At 40.9% G+C, this 15,395-nt stretch overlaps 6 non-coding genes across 6 annotated transcripts; 2 read left to right on the forward strand and 4 right to left on the reverse strand.

Moving 5' to 3' along the window:
* The first annotated feature begins 1,209 nt into the window (after nt 1-1,209).
* On the forward strand, nt 1,210-1,373 carry LOC135029481 (U1 spliceosomal RNA). The gene has a single exon (XR_010225613.1). It is a non-coding gene; the product is annotated as a U1 spliceosomal RNA (small nuclear RNA).
* A 151-nt stretch (nt 1,374-1,524) lies between these two features.
* LOC135029293 (U1 spliceosomal RNA) lies at nt 1,525-1,688 on the forward strand. Its single transcript, XR_010225450.1, has one exon. It is a non-coding gene; the product is annotated as a U1 spliceosomal RNA (small nuclear RNA).
* An 11,832-nt stretch (nt 1,689-13,520) lies between these two features.
* Nucleotides 13,521-13,683, reverse strand: LOC135029374 (U1 spliceosomal RNA). The gene has a single exon (XR_010225519.1). It is a non-coding gene; the product is annotated as a U1 spliceosomal RNA (small nuclear RNA).
* A 152-nt stretch (nt 13,684-13,835) lies between these two features.
* On the reverse strand, nt 13,836-13,999 carry LOC135029278 (U1 spliceosomal RNA). The gene has a single exon (XR_010225436.1). It is a non-coding gene; the product is annotated as a U1 spliceosomal RNA (small nuclear RNA).
* A 674-nt stretch (nt 14,000-14,673) lies between these two features.
* LOC135029298 (U1 spliceosomal RNA) lies at nt 14,674-14,836 on the reverse strand. Its single transcript, XR_010225454.1, has one exon. It is a non-coding gene; the product is annotated as a U1 spliceosomal RNA (small nuclear RNA).
* Nucleotides 14,837-14,988: 152 nt separating this feature from the next.
* On the reverse strand, nt 14,989-15,152 carry LOC135029254 (U1 spliceosomal RNA). Its single transcript, XR_010225413.1, has one exon. It is a non-coding gene; the product is annotated as a U1 spliceosomal RNA (small nuclear RNA).
* Nucleotides 15,153-15,395: the final 243 nt, after the last annotated feature.

A 15,395-nucleotide genomic window follows, 5' to 3' on the forward strand; every position in this document is an offset into this window, starting at 1 on the left:
ATCTTGTTGAGCAAATTGCATTAGAGTTCAGTATAATTGAATATGAAGTTGTAGATAATTATGTTTTAAAACGAGGCTTGATTCTGATATTGTTAATAAGAACGATGGATGCAACTTCCGGGTGTGATAATGAGGCTTGGATCGTGTGTTTTAACCAGCTAAAATGGCCGCTGGAGTCTATTTAAAGTTTGTAATGAGACTGAGGCTTGGAACGCACGTTTGAGTGCGCATGCGCGAATGGCCGCGGGAATTTCAAATAAGTGGGGCTATATAAAGTGTTCATTGGGATGATGGTCATTCGAACTGAGGAAGCCGCTGAACGCACTGGGAAGGCGGAGAAACGCGTTTTCGAAGGACCTACTGGCAGTGACTATCACCTCCTGCTTGTTTTACACGATCACCGGCTTCTGGCTACGACAAAACAGCCAGTCCACCTGCAATTGCGGTTAGCCACCAGCAGAGGGAGCCGGAGCACTGTGGACGGATTCCCGTGGATATTGTCTCCAGATATTCTGCAGTAAATGGACAAGCACCAGCAGAGGGAGTCTTTCCAATTGGGACGGTCCTAAACAGACTGTTCTAAAGAGGTGAATGAAAAACTTATCGCCCATGGTAACTATCCATTCAAAGTGATATATGTGTGCACACATCTTTTTCGGGACATTAATTAATTAAGGACATACTCATGCAAGCAGTGTCCGTAAATGCCGAGCTCATTGGTCTATCATTAATCTATGTGGACATTTTGAAGTCAGCTTATTAAAATCCAAGCCTCAGAGAATAAACGTAATTAAGTATATACATTTGTGTATGTGGAGCATTTACATTAAAGGCATCCACTATACACAATATGCATTTTTATGTATGTCAATTTTGCTGCAGCAATATATGTTAATAAAATATGATTTATATGTTTTAAAATTTAATAGTAATTAGCCATTTTTTAATTATTTATTGATTATCTCCGATAAATGGTGGGGACAGCGCTACTGATTTCCTACAGAGGGTCACACCTGTGTGGGTAGTTTTTGTGTTTTTTTGTTCAATATAGGGATTGCAATTATCCCTGTATCAGGAGCAGCAGTCTCCGCCATTGTCTAAAATCTCCTTGATCCAGCGGGTACTGGCGCCGGAGAGTGTATACTTCTGTCCACACAAGGTTGGTGTGTGGGCGGTTGTGTACACATCCAGTATCATCTATCCCAAATCATACTTATTTTGCATAGGAGATACTATTGTCATGAAGATTGTTCTCCCAGGGTGAGGTTCATTCATTGCATTCTGGGTATGCTGACCCCTGTGATTTCCCCAAATGTGGGAAACTCGACTGCATTATTTGTGGTAGTGGTGGACTGTGTTTGTGCTTTCCTCTGGTCAGCTCTGGTAAAAGTCAGATTTCTTTGTCTCAGATCTTCCTCTAGCCTTGTTCTTCTTTTGAGAGTTCCCTTGTGCTGCCTCAGTTGGATCTCCTTCACTTGAAAGGTAGTGCCCGAGCAGCGACCCTCCCCAGCTCTAGCCCAACTCCTACTAACCTGCCAGGTGAGATACTATGATCATGAAGGTGCTTCTCCCAGGGCAAGGCTCACCCATTGCACTCTGGGTGTGCTGCCCCTTGCGATTTCCCCAAATGTGGGAAACTTGACTGCATAATTTGTGTTTCCCCTGGACGGCTCTCGTATAATTCAGATCTCTTTGTCTCAGGTCTCTCTCCAGCCTAGTATGCTGTCTGTTTCCACTTCTCTTTTCTTGAGCCCATCCCTTCTATAACCTTGTGCACTATCCTGACTTCTCCTCCCGTCTGCTTACTTTGTGCCTTCCAATGCACAATGCAAACTACAGGTAGTGCTGCAGGGCCCACACCCTTTTACTTGCCTTACAGAGCAGCTCTGGAGCTGTTACAGTACCCAGCTGCTGCAAGAAATCAGCTTGAATGCTTTAGGGGCTGGGGCATGGCCAACATGAGCCCCACACCGAAGGAGGGTGGGGGTGTTTATTGCGAACTAGGGGTCATCCAAGCGTCGCAAAAGGCCGCCATGCCCTGCATATCCCTTTTCTCTTTTCAGAAGCAGACGAGGGATGAAGCCAACTTTGACCCACTGCTTGGATGACATCACTTGCTGCCTTTCCAATGAAGCAAGTTTAATTTAGTAATAGGTGAAAAACCATCCCTACAAAGGTGTTAATCAGATACTTGGCTTTGTGGACACTTTTCAGAGAACAAATTTGTTAGCATAAAAATAAAGCCAGAAAATGAAGAGCTGTTTAATCACTCAATTGGATTTTTCTGCAAGCGTATTTCTTTTTCTCTGCAACCCACTGCTAAGTTGTGCTTCCTAGCTGTTCTTTTATAAAATAACTTAATCAAATCTAACTCTGATTACATCAGAGAAGGCCAGGTACCCTACACCATAAGAGGGGGTTTGAAATTTTGACTTGTCTACTTAAAGATCACCAAAATCTGATAACAAGGTAAATTACGTCCCTGGGTAGGATTGAACTACCAACCTTTTGGTTAATAACCGAACACGCTAACTGATTGCGCCACAGAGACACATTGCAAAAGCATATACTGACAAAGGCTAATAAGCATTCATCTAGAACGTTTCCTAGAAAAACTTTAAAAAGTCAATAATCTGGAGAGTTTTTGTAAGATGTTTCTTCCATCAACCAATGAAGAAACACATTGGTACTTTCCCATGATGAGTGAGTGCTTCAGGATCTCTTGCACTTACATGTGCAGCAGAGTACTGCAATGGAAGCATGCTGTGCCCATAACCCAGAGGTAGGCAGATTGAAACTATCCTCTGCTATATGCATTTTTTTTTGTTAATTAAAGTAATCCAAAACTGGGATTGATATTTTTGCTCTTTTATTTTTACTTAAAGTACAATAACTTTTATTATTTTAATTTGTTTTAATAGTATATTGACAGTATTGTTTTCTTTCAAAAATCCACTTAATTTTCTTTACCCTATTATTCAAATGGTAATTGACAAAAACAAACTACATTGTCACCAGAAGAGCAATACAAAATGTACAAGTGATATATTAAAATCATCTTTCCAGCTTGAATTTCAATGATGCATTGGGGCAACGATTTTGTGAGAAACCTCTTCACCCTTAAATAAAGATTTTCTTAATTCCTTACCTGTGTGCTAATTAGATATCACCTTGTTTTCACATTAAACAGACTTCCACATGAGAAAGCAGCAAGGATGCAGTGGCGTTAATGTTTCCTGGTGTCAACCTGTATTATTTCAGTAGATATTGAAATGAGGATGCATCTTGCTGCCTTTCCAATGAAGCATGTTTAATTTAGTAATAGGTGAAAAACCATCCCTACAAAGGTGTTAATCAGATACTTGGCTTTGTGGACTCTTTTCAGAGAACAAATTTGTTAGCATAAAAATAAAGCCAGAAAATGAAGAGCTGTTTAATCACTCAATTGGATTTTTCTGCCAGCATATTTCTTTTTCTCTGCAACCCACTGCTAAATTGTGCTTCCTAGCTGTTTTTTTTATAAAATCACTTAATCAAATCTAACTGATTACATCAGAGTAGGCCAGGTACCCTACACCATAAGAGAGGGTTTGAAATTTTGACTTGTCTACTTAAATATCACCAAAATCTGATCACAAGGTCAATTACGTCCCTGGGTGGGATTGAACCACCAACTTTTTGGTTAATAGCCGTACACACTAACTGATTGCGCTACAGCGACACTTTGTGAAAGTACATACTGACAAAGGCTAATAAGCATTCATCTAGAACGTTTCCTAGAAAAACTTTAAATAGTCAATAATCTGGAGAGTTTTTGTAAGATGTTTCTTCCATCAACCAATGAAGAAACACATTGGTACTTTCCCATGATTAGTGAGTGCTTCAGGATCTCTTGCACTTACATGTGCAGCAGAGTACTGTAATGGAAGCATGCTGGGTCCATAACCCAGAGGTAGGCAGATTGAAATTATCCTCTGCTATATGCATTTTTTTTTTGTTAATTAAAGTAATCCAAAACTGGGATTGATATTTTTGCTCTTTTTATTTTACTTAAAGTACAATAACTTTTACCTTTTTAATTTGTTTTAATAGTATATAGACAGTATTGTTTTCTTTCAAAAATCCACTTAATTTTCTTTACCCGATTATTAAAATGGTAATTGACAAAAACAAACTACATTGTCACCAGAAGAGCAATACAAAATGTACAAGTGATATATTAAAATCATCTTTCCAGCTTGAATTTCAATGATGCATTGGGGCAACGATTTTGTGAGAAACATCTTACCCTTAAATAAAGATTTTCTTAATTCCTTACCTGTGTGCTAATTAGATATCACCTTGTTTTCACATTAAACAGACTTCCACATGAGAAAGCAGCAAGGATGCAGTGGCGTTAATGTTTCCTGGTGTCAACCTGTATTATTTCAGTAGATATTGAAATGAGGATGCATCTTGCTGCCTTTCCAATGAAGCAAGTTTAATTTAGTTATAGGTGAAAAACCATCCCTACAAAGATGTTAATCCGATACTTGGCTTTGTGGACACTTTTCAGAGAATAAATTAGTTAGCATAAAAATAAAGCCAGAAAATGAAGAGCTGTTTAATCACTCAATTGGATTTTTCTGCCAACATATTTCATTTTCTCTGCAAACCACTGCTAAATTGTGCTTCCTAGCTGTTTTTTGATAAAATCACTTAATCAAATCTAACTCTGATTACATCAGAGTAGGCCAGGTACCCTACACCATAAGAGGGGGTTTGAAATTTTGACTTGTCTACTTAAAGATCACCAAAATCTGATGACAAGGTCAATAACATCCCTGGGTGGGATTGAACCACCAACCCTTTGGTTAATAACCAAACACACTAACCGATTGCACCACAGAGACACTTTGCAAAAGTACATACTGACAAAGGCTAATAAGCATTCATCTAGAACGTTTCCTAGAAAACTTTAAAAAGTCAATAATCTGGAGAGTTTTTGTAAGATGTTTCTTCCATCAACCAATGAAGAAACACATTGGTACTTTCCCATGATGAGTGAGTGCTTCAGAATCTCTTGCACTTACATGTGCAGCAGAGTACTGCAATGGAAGCATGCTGGGCCCCTTAACCCAGAGGTAGGCAGATTGAAACTATCCTCTGCTATATGCATTTTTTTTTTGTTAATTAAAGTAATCCAAAACTGGGATTGATATTTTTGCTCTTTTATTTTTACTTAAAGTACAATAACTTTTACCATTTTAATTTGTTTTAATAGTATATTGACAGTATTGTTTTCTTTCAAAAATCCACTTAATTTTCTTTACCCTATTATTAAAATGGTAATTGACAAAAACAAACTACATTGTCACCAGAAGAGCAATACAAAATGTACAAGTGATATATTAAAATCATCTTTCCAGCTTGAATTTCAATGATGCATTGGGGCAACGATTTTGTGAGAAACATCTTCACCCTTAAATAAAGATTTTCTTAATTCCTTACCTGTGTGCTAATTAGATATCACCTTGTTTTCACATTAAACAGACTTCCACATGAGAAAGCAGCAAGGATGCAGTGGCGTTAATGTTTCCTGGTGTCAACCTGTATTATTTCAGTAGATATTGAAATGAGGTTGCATCTTGCTGCCTTTCCAATAAAGCAAGTTTAATTTAGCAATAGGTGAAAAACCATCCCTACAAAGATGTTAATCAGATACTTGGCTTTGTGGACACTTTTCAGAGAACAAATTTGTTAGCATAAAAATAAAGCCAGAAAATGAAGAGCTGTTTAATCACTCAATTGGATTTTTTTGCCAGCATATTTCTTTTTCTCTGCAAACCGCTGCTAAATTGTGCTTCCTAGCTGTTTTTATAAAATCACTGAATCAAATCTAACTCTGATTACATCAGAGAAGGCCAGGTACCCTACACCATAACAGGGGTTTTTGAAATTTTGACTTGTCTACTTAAAGATCACCAAAATCTGATAACAAGGTCAATTACATCCCTGGGTGGGATTGAACCACCAACCTTTTGGTTAATAGCCGTACACACTAACTGATTGCGCCACAGCGACACTTTGCAAAAGTACATACTGACAAAGGCTAATAAGCATTCATCTAGAACGTTTCCTAGAAAAACTTTAAATAGTCAATAATCTGGAGAGTTTTTGTAAGATGTTTCTTCCATCAACCAATGAAGAAACACATTGGTACTTTCCCATGATGAGTGAGTACTTCAGGATCTCTTGCAATTACATGTGCAGCAGAGTACTGTAATGGAAGCATGCTGGGTCCATAGCCCAGAGGTAGGCAGATTGAAACTATCCTCTGCTATATGCGTTTTTTTTTTGTTAATTAAAGTAATCCAAAACTGGGATTGATATTTTTGCTCTTTTATTTTTACTTAAAGTACAATAACTTTTACCATTTTCATTTGTTTTAATAGTATATTGACAGTATTGTTTTCTTTCAAAAATCCACTTAATTTTCTTTACCCGATTATTAAAATGGTAATTGACAAAAACAAACTACATTGTCACCAGAAGAGCAATACAAAATGTACAAGTGATATATTAAAATCATCTTTCCAGCTTGAATTTCAATGATGCATTGGGGCAACGATTTTGTGAGAAACATCTTCACCCTTAAATAAAGATTTTCTTAATTCCTTACCTGTGTGCTAATTAGATATCACCTTGTTTTCACATTAAACAGACTTCCACATGAGAAAGCAGCAAGGATGCAGTGGCGTTAATGTTTCCTGGTGTCAACCTGTATTATTTCAGTAGATATTCAAATGAGGATGCATCTTGCTGCCTTTCCAATGAAGCAAGTTAAATTTAGTAATAGGTGAAAAACCATCCCTACAAATGTGTTAATCAGAAACTTGGCTTTGTGGACACTTTTCAGAGAACAAATTTGTTAGCATAAAAATAAAGCCAGAAAATGAAGAGCTGTTTAATCACTCAATTGGATTTTTTTGCCAGCATATTTCTTTTTCTCAGCAACCCACTGCTAAATTGTGCTTCCTAGCTGTTTTTATAAAATCACTGAATCAAATCTAACTCTGATTACATCAGAGAAGGCCAGGTACCCTACACCATAAGAGGGGGTTTGAAATTTTGACTTGTCTACATAAAGATCACCAAAATCTGATAACAAGGTCAATTACATCCCTGGGTGGGATTGAACCACCAACCTTTTGGTTAATAGCCTTACACAGTAACTGATTGCGCCACAGCAACACTTTGCAAAAGTCCATACTGACAAAGGCTAATAAGCATTCATCTAGAACGATTCCTAGAAACATTTTAAAAAGTCAATAATGTGGAGAGTTTTTGTAAGATGTTTCTTCCATCAACCAATGAAGAAACACATTGGTACTTTCCCATGATGAGTGAGTGCTTCAGGATCTCTTGCACTTACATGTGCAGCAGAGTACTGTAATGGAAGCATGCTGGGTCCATAACCCAGAGGTAGGCAGATTGAAACTATCCTCTGCTATATGCATTTTTTTTTGTTAATTAAAGTAATCCAAAACTGGGATTGATATTTTTGCTCTTTTATTTTTACTTAAAGTACAATAACTTTTACCATTTTAATTTGTTTTAATAGTATATTGACAGTATTGTTTTCTTTCAAAAATCCAATTAATTTTCTTTACCCGATTATTAAAATGGTAATTGACAAAAACAAACTACATTGTCACCAGAAGAGCAATACAAAATGTACAAATGATATATTAAAATCATCTTTCCAGCTTGAATTTAAATGATGCATTGGGGCAACGATTTTGTGAGAAACATCTTCACCCTTAAATAAAGATTTTCTTAATTCCTTACCTGTGTGCTAATTAGATATCACCTTGTTTTCACATTAAACAGACTTCCACATGAGAAAGCAGCAAGGATGCAGTGGCGTTAATGTTTCCTGGTGTCAACCTGTATTATTTCAGTAGATATTGAAATGAGGATGCATCTTGTTGCCTTTCCAATGAAGCAAGTTTAATTTAGTAATAGGTGAAAAACCATCCCTACAAAGATGTTAATCAGATACTTGGCTTTGTGGACACTTTTCAGAGAACAAATTTGTTAGCATAAAAATAAAGCCAGAAAATGAAGAGCTATTTAATCACTCAATTGGATTTTTTTGCCAGCATATTTCTTTTTCTCTGCAACCCACTGCTAAATTGTGCTTCCTAGCTGTTTTTATAAAATCACTGAATCAAATCTAACTCTGATTACATCAGAGAAGGCCAGGTACCCTACACCATAAGAGGGGTTTTTGAAATTTTGACTTGTCTACTTAAAGATCACCAAAATCTGATAACAAGGTCAATTACATCCCTGGGTGGGATTGAACCACCAACCTTTTGGTTAATAGCCTTACACACTAACTGATTGCGCCACAGCGACACTTTGCAAAAGTACATACTGACAAAGGCTGATAAGCATTCATCTAGAACGTTTCCAAGAAAAACTTTAAATAGTCAATAATCTGGAGAGTTTTTGTAAGATGTTTCTTCCATCAACCAATGAAGAAACACATTGGTACTTTCCCATGATGAGTGAGTGCTTCAGGATCTCTTGCAATTACATGTGCAGCAGAGTACTGTAATGGAAGCATGCTGGGTCCATAGCCCAGAGGTAGGCAGATTGAAACTATCCTCTGCTATATGCATTTTTTTTTGTTAATTAAAGTAATCCAAAACTGGGATTGATATTTTTGCTCTTTTATTTTTACTTAAAGTACAATAACTTTTACCATTTTAATTTGTTTTAATAGTATATTGACAGTATTGTTTTCTTTCAAAAATCCACTTAATTTTCTTTACCCGATTATTAAAATGGTAATTGACAAAAATAAACTGATGAGGATACTACTGCAGTCTTTGTTTCGTCTGTACCCGCTGAAAGAGCAGCAAAAGTTGGAGATCTTGATGGGACAGTTGAAAGGGCTTGCACTTAGAGAGGTTACTTCCTGGCCTACTGAAGAGAAGAAGACTGTGGACCAGATCCTCAACAGGCTTGCTACCACATTTGACACAAGGACAGTGTCAGAACTTAAAATGCACTTCTTTGCTCGAAAGCAACAACCAGGAGAGTCACTACGGGGCTATGCCCTCAGCTTTCAGGAAGCACTCAGAGATGTTCAGCAAGCAGACCCTGAGGAAGTGCATGACAAAGAGAAAATGTTATTGGACCAGTTCACTGAAGTTGCAAGGGGCGAATTTGTAAAAACTCAGCTGCGACTATTGAGATTGCAGAAGCCTGGAAGCACATTCCTGGATTTTAAAGAGGCTGCGATTAAAGTTCTAGGCTCCAGTCTTACTTCAGGGGCTGTTCCACAAGAGTCTATTCCAGAGATGCCACGGTATCAAGAGAATTCTGATGCCCAGGAGTCAAGTTTTAAAGGAGCTACTTACCCACCTACAGTAAAAGGAGTGACAGTGCCATGTTCAAAGACATGCATATTTGACTCTTCTAGTGAGTTACGAAGTCTGCTGGCTGAACTGACACGTGGTGTGACAGAGATGCGCAGAGACCTGCAGATTCTGAAGAGACAGCAGGCACTGCTCCATGAAGAAATGGAATGGTGCCAGGAGAGGAGACCACTGAACAGTTCCCAATGGGACCTACATAGAAACAGGGAGACACTTTTTTCCAACCACTTTGCCTCCCAAAGGCGACCCATTTTTCAAAGCTGTGAAGGAAGCGGACAAATTAAGAGAGAATTTGAGCAGCCAGATCATTTAAACTCCAAATTCATGTGGTTAACCCGTTATGTTAGCCAATGCCCGGTGGTTCAAGTTTGCATCAATGGAGTCTCAATGCCCGCTCTCTTAGACACTGGATCACAAGTGACCACAATACAAGCAACACAGTTTGAGCAGCATTGGACTGAGGAACAGATGTTTCCGTCAACTTCCACATTGATAAACCCGATTGCAAGCAATGGGCACTGCATCCCTTGCAAAGGATACTGGGAAGCTGAAATTCAAATCGGACGAACAGTGCTACCACAGCAAGGCTTCATCATCACCACTGCCCAAGATGATGGATTGCCTCCAGTGATAGTGGGCATGAATGTGTTGCGGAACTGCTGTGAGGAGCTCGTAGCAGCACTCCAAGGAGAGTTTCAAACTGACAAGCTCCAGGAGAAACAAGGCCTTCAACCTGGGATAGCCAAACAAAAGGGAAGAATGATAACAGAATTATCTGTAAGAGAGGAACATGAAAAAAATAAGGCCAGCCAAATAATGATAGAAATGCCCATCTCCAGTGTCCAGATTATCCGAAAGAATGCTTCAATGTTAGGCATGAATAATATAGCATCCAGTTCTAGAAACTGTGAGCAACCTATTCAAGGAACCAGTTTTGACCACCTGCAAGATAAAAGTCAGATGATAAGACACCTCAAAGCCTTACTGAAGATTGGGAAATACCTGACCAAGCGACAAAGGCAAGAATCCTCGCCAGAACTCCTGAAGTTGTTGAGACAGCGAGAAAGGCTGTTTGAAGAGAAAGGACAGTTGGTTCGATGTAGTGTGGATCCTAATACTCATTATAGGATCAGTCAACTTGTAATTCCAAGACAAAGTGCTTGTTATGTGCTTGAAGAATATCACGACAAGTCAGGTCACCCTGGGTGCAAAAGGATGGAAACAAGCATCTGGAAAAAGTTCTTTTGGGTTGAAATGAGGGAAGACATCAAGAGATGGTGCCGAAACTGTCCAACCTGTTCTGTAAGAAGAACCTTGCTGCCTCTTTCTCTCCAGAATCCATTGTCCCAAACCAGCTGTGATACTGAATCCCAAGATGGAATGGAAGAGGCTCATAAAATGTATTTACAGCAGACTAAGGTGGTTTGTCACCGACAAGGAGGCAAGAAGACTAGGGCTTGCAAAACAGAAAACCACCATAGTCAGCTGCAGTTTTGTACAGCATGTCCCAAAGACAGTTTAGAAAGAGTTCAATACTCATCCATGGCAGGGGGGTTGAGGTTTCCTAGACAAACTTTTCAAGACCATATACTGTCCAGATTTCAACCGATTGCTCCAGGAGCATGTGTTAATGTACTATAGCACAAAAGGAATTATACCTATCAGATACTGATGTTAAAAATGTTGATAAATGTTAATGTTTCAGACATAATCTGTGTTCACTAATGAATGTGACTGGATATAGTGAGAAGTTTATATAGGGATAAAACCAAAATGCGTGAGGACACGCATGTTTTGGGGGGGGGCACGTGTGATATCCCATAACAACAAGGACATTTTTGACAACAGTGTAGTTGCCTGTGCCATTTTAAATAAAGTTTATTTAAAAGAAAATTGAACAGCAGTTTGAGAAGTCAGTTGGAGCCATGGTGAGGAAAGAGCTGGCGACGCCATTACGCAGAGATGAGCAGCTGAGAGAGGGGAGACAAATAAGCTGAAAATTGCATGAGAGAGTAAGCAGTAGTGCAAAATACAGCAGTGGAAGTGCAGCAATTAACAAGTAAGAACGCCATGACACTCTCAGCCAAGAGAGTGCACAGCAAGTGTCAGAGACAGGAGAGTATAAAGCCTTTATACCAATGCTGACTGGCCTACATCTGAGGGGAAACTGCCTCAGAAACATCTATTGACTGGGTGAGATAAATCCATATTTATACTGAAACCTACTCCACTGCAAAGGACATTATCCTATATTTACTATACCTATGCAGCGATTTACATGGGAAGCAGCTCCAGTTTGTTTTAAACAATCATCTTTACTACACAGAGCTACAATATTTTGTTCACAGCTAAAGGAGACAATAGCTGCATATAACTATGTAACAACATAACCGGGCCCCAACGTGCACATAGAGACTCCCTGCAGTGACACCAATGTTATCTGGGACTTAAATATTGTCTGCATAAGTTGATTTCTATTACTAAGCAACATAGTATTAATCTCAGATTTAGTTATATTACCATTTGTGTAATGACTTAAAGTGTATATGGTGTCTGTGTTTAAGTTGCTTGAATCAAATCTTTCCCTTCCCTACTGTAATCAGTTCCTTTTCTGAGTTATGTGGTAAACCATTTATTCTTTCATACAAAGCCCTGCCTGCCTTTCTTTGTGTCTGGGGAAACCTTGCCTCTCTGCCAGGAATAGAGAAGAGCTGCTGCTGAAGGAGGAATAGTCCATCAAGGTATCCCTGACCTGTTCCACATAGTTTACACACTTGTTATACCGGGGTGTTACATTGTGTGTGACTGACCTTAGGAAGAAACCGGAGCCTCCGCTGCAGTGACCCAGCAACCAGGGCACGGGAGTATACAGTGCCGCTGGGAGTGATGAAGCTGCAGTAAAGATGTCTATTAGACCTAGCCTGCTGCAGCCCTTGTAGATTCTCATAAAAAAAGTTCTTCTTTTCTTGTCAAAATTAATAGCTAAGAATAGGCTGCTTGAGGCAGGCCCCTGTTAAGTGGCCTGCTACTGAAGGCAACAACTACAAACTGAGCTCCCTGTTCATGGAAGCGGGGTTATAGAGGAGAATGCGCTGAGCATCTTGGGAACAGTCAAAAGCTTTGAGCCGGTTGGTGCCTCAGATCAAGATCCTACTCTACACCCCAATGTGAATCCTTGTGGAGTCCAGTGTACCCCACAGAAGAAATTAATGTGTCACACCCATTGGCAGCAACCTTAGAATAGCTGCTGATGGGCACAATTGAGAAAGGAAGGGGGGGGGGACATTTGAATCCAGCACATAGATGCAATTCAAATATGTAATTTGAACCTTCCTATTTTAAAATATAATGGATGAACCTCACCCTGTGAGAACAATCTTCATGATCAAGAGATCTCATATGCAAAATAAGCATGAGTTGGGATAGGGCTGGGGAGGGTGGCTGCTCGGGCAGCCCCTCCCCCGTCAAGTTAAGGAGATTCAACTGAGGAAGCACAAGGGAACTCTCGTCTGGGGACAACAACTGCAGGGAGACCACATCTTTTCAGATGAACATGGGAGGGCGGAAGGCTGCCTAATACTGAAGCACCATCAAATATCAAACCATATGCAATAACTAGTACAAGCATTCCTGGGGGAAGGTCTGCAGGAGACGAATTTGCATACGGTGATGTCATCCAAGCAGTGGGCCAAAGTTGGCTGGAACCCTCATCTGCATATGAAAAGAGAAAAGGGTTATGCAGGGCATGGCGGCATTTTGCGGCGCTTGGATGACCCCTAGTTCGCATTAAACACCTCCACCCTCCTTCGGTGTGGGGCTCATGTTGACTATGCCCCAGCCCCTGAAGCATTCAAGCTGATTTCTTGCAGCAGCTGGGCACTGTAACAGCTCCAGAGCTGCTCTGTAAGGCAAATAAAAGGGTGTGGGCCCTGCAGCACTACCTGTAGTTCGCATTGTGCGTTGGAAGGCACAAAGTAAGCAGACGGGAGAAGTCAGGATAGTGCGCAAGGGCATAGAAGGGAGCGGCTCAAGAAAAGAGAAGTGGAAACAGACAGCAAACTAGGCTGGAGAGAGACCTGAGACAAAGAGATCTGAATTATACGAGAGCCGACCAGGGGAAACACAAATTATGCAGTCAAGTTTCCCACATTTGGGGAAATCGCAGGGGCAGCACAGCCAGAGTGCAATGGGTGAGCCTTGCCCTGGGAGAAGCACCTTCAAGATCATAGTATCTCACCTGGCAGGTAAATAGGAGTTGGGCTAGAGCTGGGGAGGGTCGCTGCTCGGGCACCCCCCTGTCAAGTGAAGGAGATCCAACTGAGGCAGCACAATGGAACTCTCGAAAGAAGAACAAGGCTAGAGGAAGATCTGAGACAAAGAAATCTGACTTTTACCAGAGCTGACCAGCGGAAAACACAAACACAGTCCCCCACTACCACAAATAATGCAGGCGAGTTTCCCACATTTGGGGAAATCACAGGGGTCAGCATACCCAGAATGCAATGAATGAACCTCACCCTGGGTGAACAATCTTCATGACCATGGTGTCTCCTATGCAAAATAAGTATGATTTGGGATAGGGCTGGGGAGGGCCGCTGCTCAGGCACATCTCTGTCAAGTAAAGGAAATTCAACTGAGGCAGCACAAGGGAACTCTCATCTGGGGACAACAACTGCAGGGAGAACACATATTTTCAGATGAACATGGGAGGGCAGAAGGCTGCCTAATACTGAAGCACCCCCAAACAACAAACCAAATGCAACAACTAGTGCAAGCATTCCTGGGGGAAGGCCTGCAGCAGATGGATTTGCATATGGTGATGTTATCCAAGCAGTGGGTCAAAGTTGGCTTCAACCCTCATCTGCATATGAAAAGAGAAAAGGGGCGTGCAGGGCATGGCGGCCTTTTGCGCTGCTTGGATGACCCCTAGATCGCATTAAACACCCCCACCCTCCTTTGGTGTGGGGCTCATGTTGGCCATGCCCCATCCCATGAAGCATTCAAGCTGATTTCTTGCAGTAGCTGGGCACTGTAACAGCTCCAGAGCTGCTCTGTAAGGCAAGTAAAAGGGTGTGGGCCCTGCAGCACTACCTGTAGTTTGCATTGTGCATTGGAAGGCACAAAGTAAGCAGACGGGAGGAGAAGTCAGGATAGTGCACAAGGGTATAGAAGGGAGGGGCTCAAGAAAAGAGAAGTGCAAACAGACAGCAAACTAGGCTGGAGAGAGACCTGAGACAAAGAGATCTGAATTATACGAGAGCCGACCAGGGGAAACACAAATTATGCAGTCAAGTTTCCCACATTTGGGGAAATTGCAGGGGCAGCACACCCAGAGTGCAATGGGTGAGCCTTGCCCTGGGAGAAGCACCTTCATGATCATAGTATCTCACCTGGCAGGTAAGTAGGAGTTGGGCTAGAGCTGGGGAGGGTCGCTGCTCGGGCACCCCCCTGTCAAGTGAAGGAGATCCAACTGAGGCAGCACAAAGGAACTCTCGAAAGAAGAACAAGGCTAGAGGAAGATCTGAGACAAAGAAATCTGACTTTTACCAGAGCTGACCAGAGGAAAGCACAAACACAGTCCACCACTACCACAAATAATGCAGTCGAGTTTCCCACATTTGGGGAAATCACAGGGGTCAGCATACCCAGAGTGCAATGAATGAACCGCACCCTGGGAGAACAATCTTCATAACAATGGTATCTCCTATGCAAAATAAGTATGATTTGGGATATGGCTGGGGAGGGCCGCTGCTCAGGCACATCTCTGTCAAGTAAAGGAGATTCAACTGAGGCAGCACAAGGGAACTCTCATCTGGGGACAACAACTGCAGGGAGAACACATATTTTCAGATGAACATGGGAGGGCAGAAGGCTGCCTAATACTGAAGCACCCCCAAACAACAAACCAAATGCAACAACTAGTGCAAGCATTCCTGGGGGAAGGCCTGCAGCAGATAGATTTGC

The sequence above is a fragment of the Pseudophryne corroboree genome, unplaced genomic scaffold (assembly GCF_028390025.1).
Source record: "Pseudophryne corroboree isolate aPseCor3 unplaced genomic scaffold, aPseCor3.hap2 scaffold_485, whole genome shotgun sequence".
NCBI lineage: Eukaryota > Metazoa > Chordata > Amphibia > Anura > Myobatrachidae > Pseudophryne > Pseudophryne corroboree.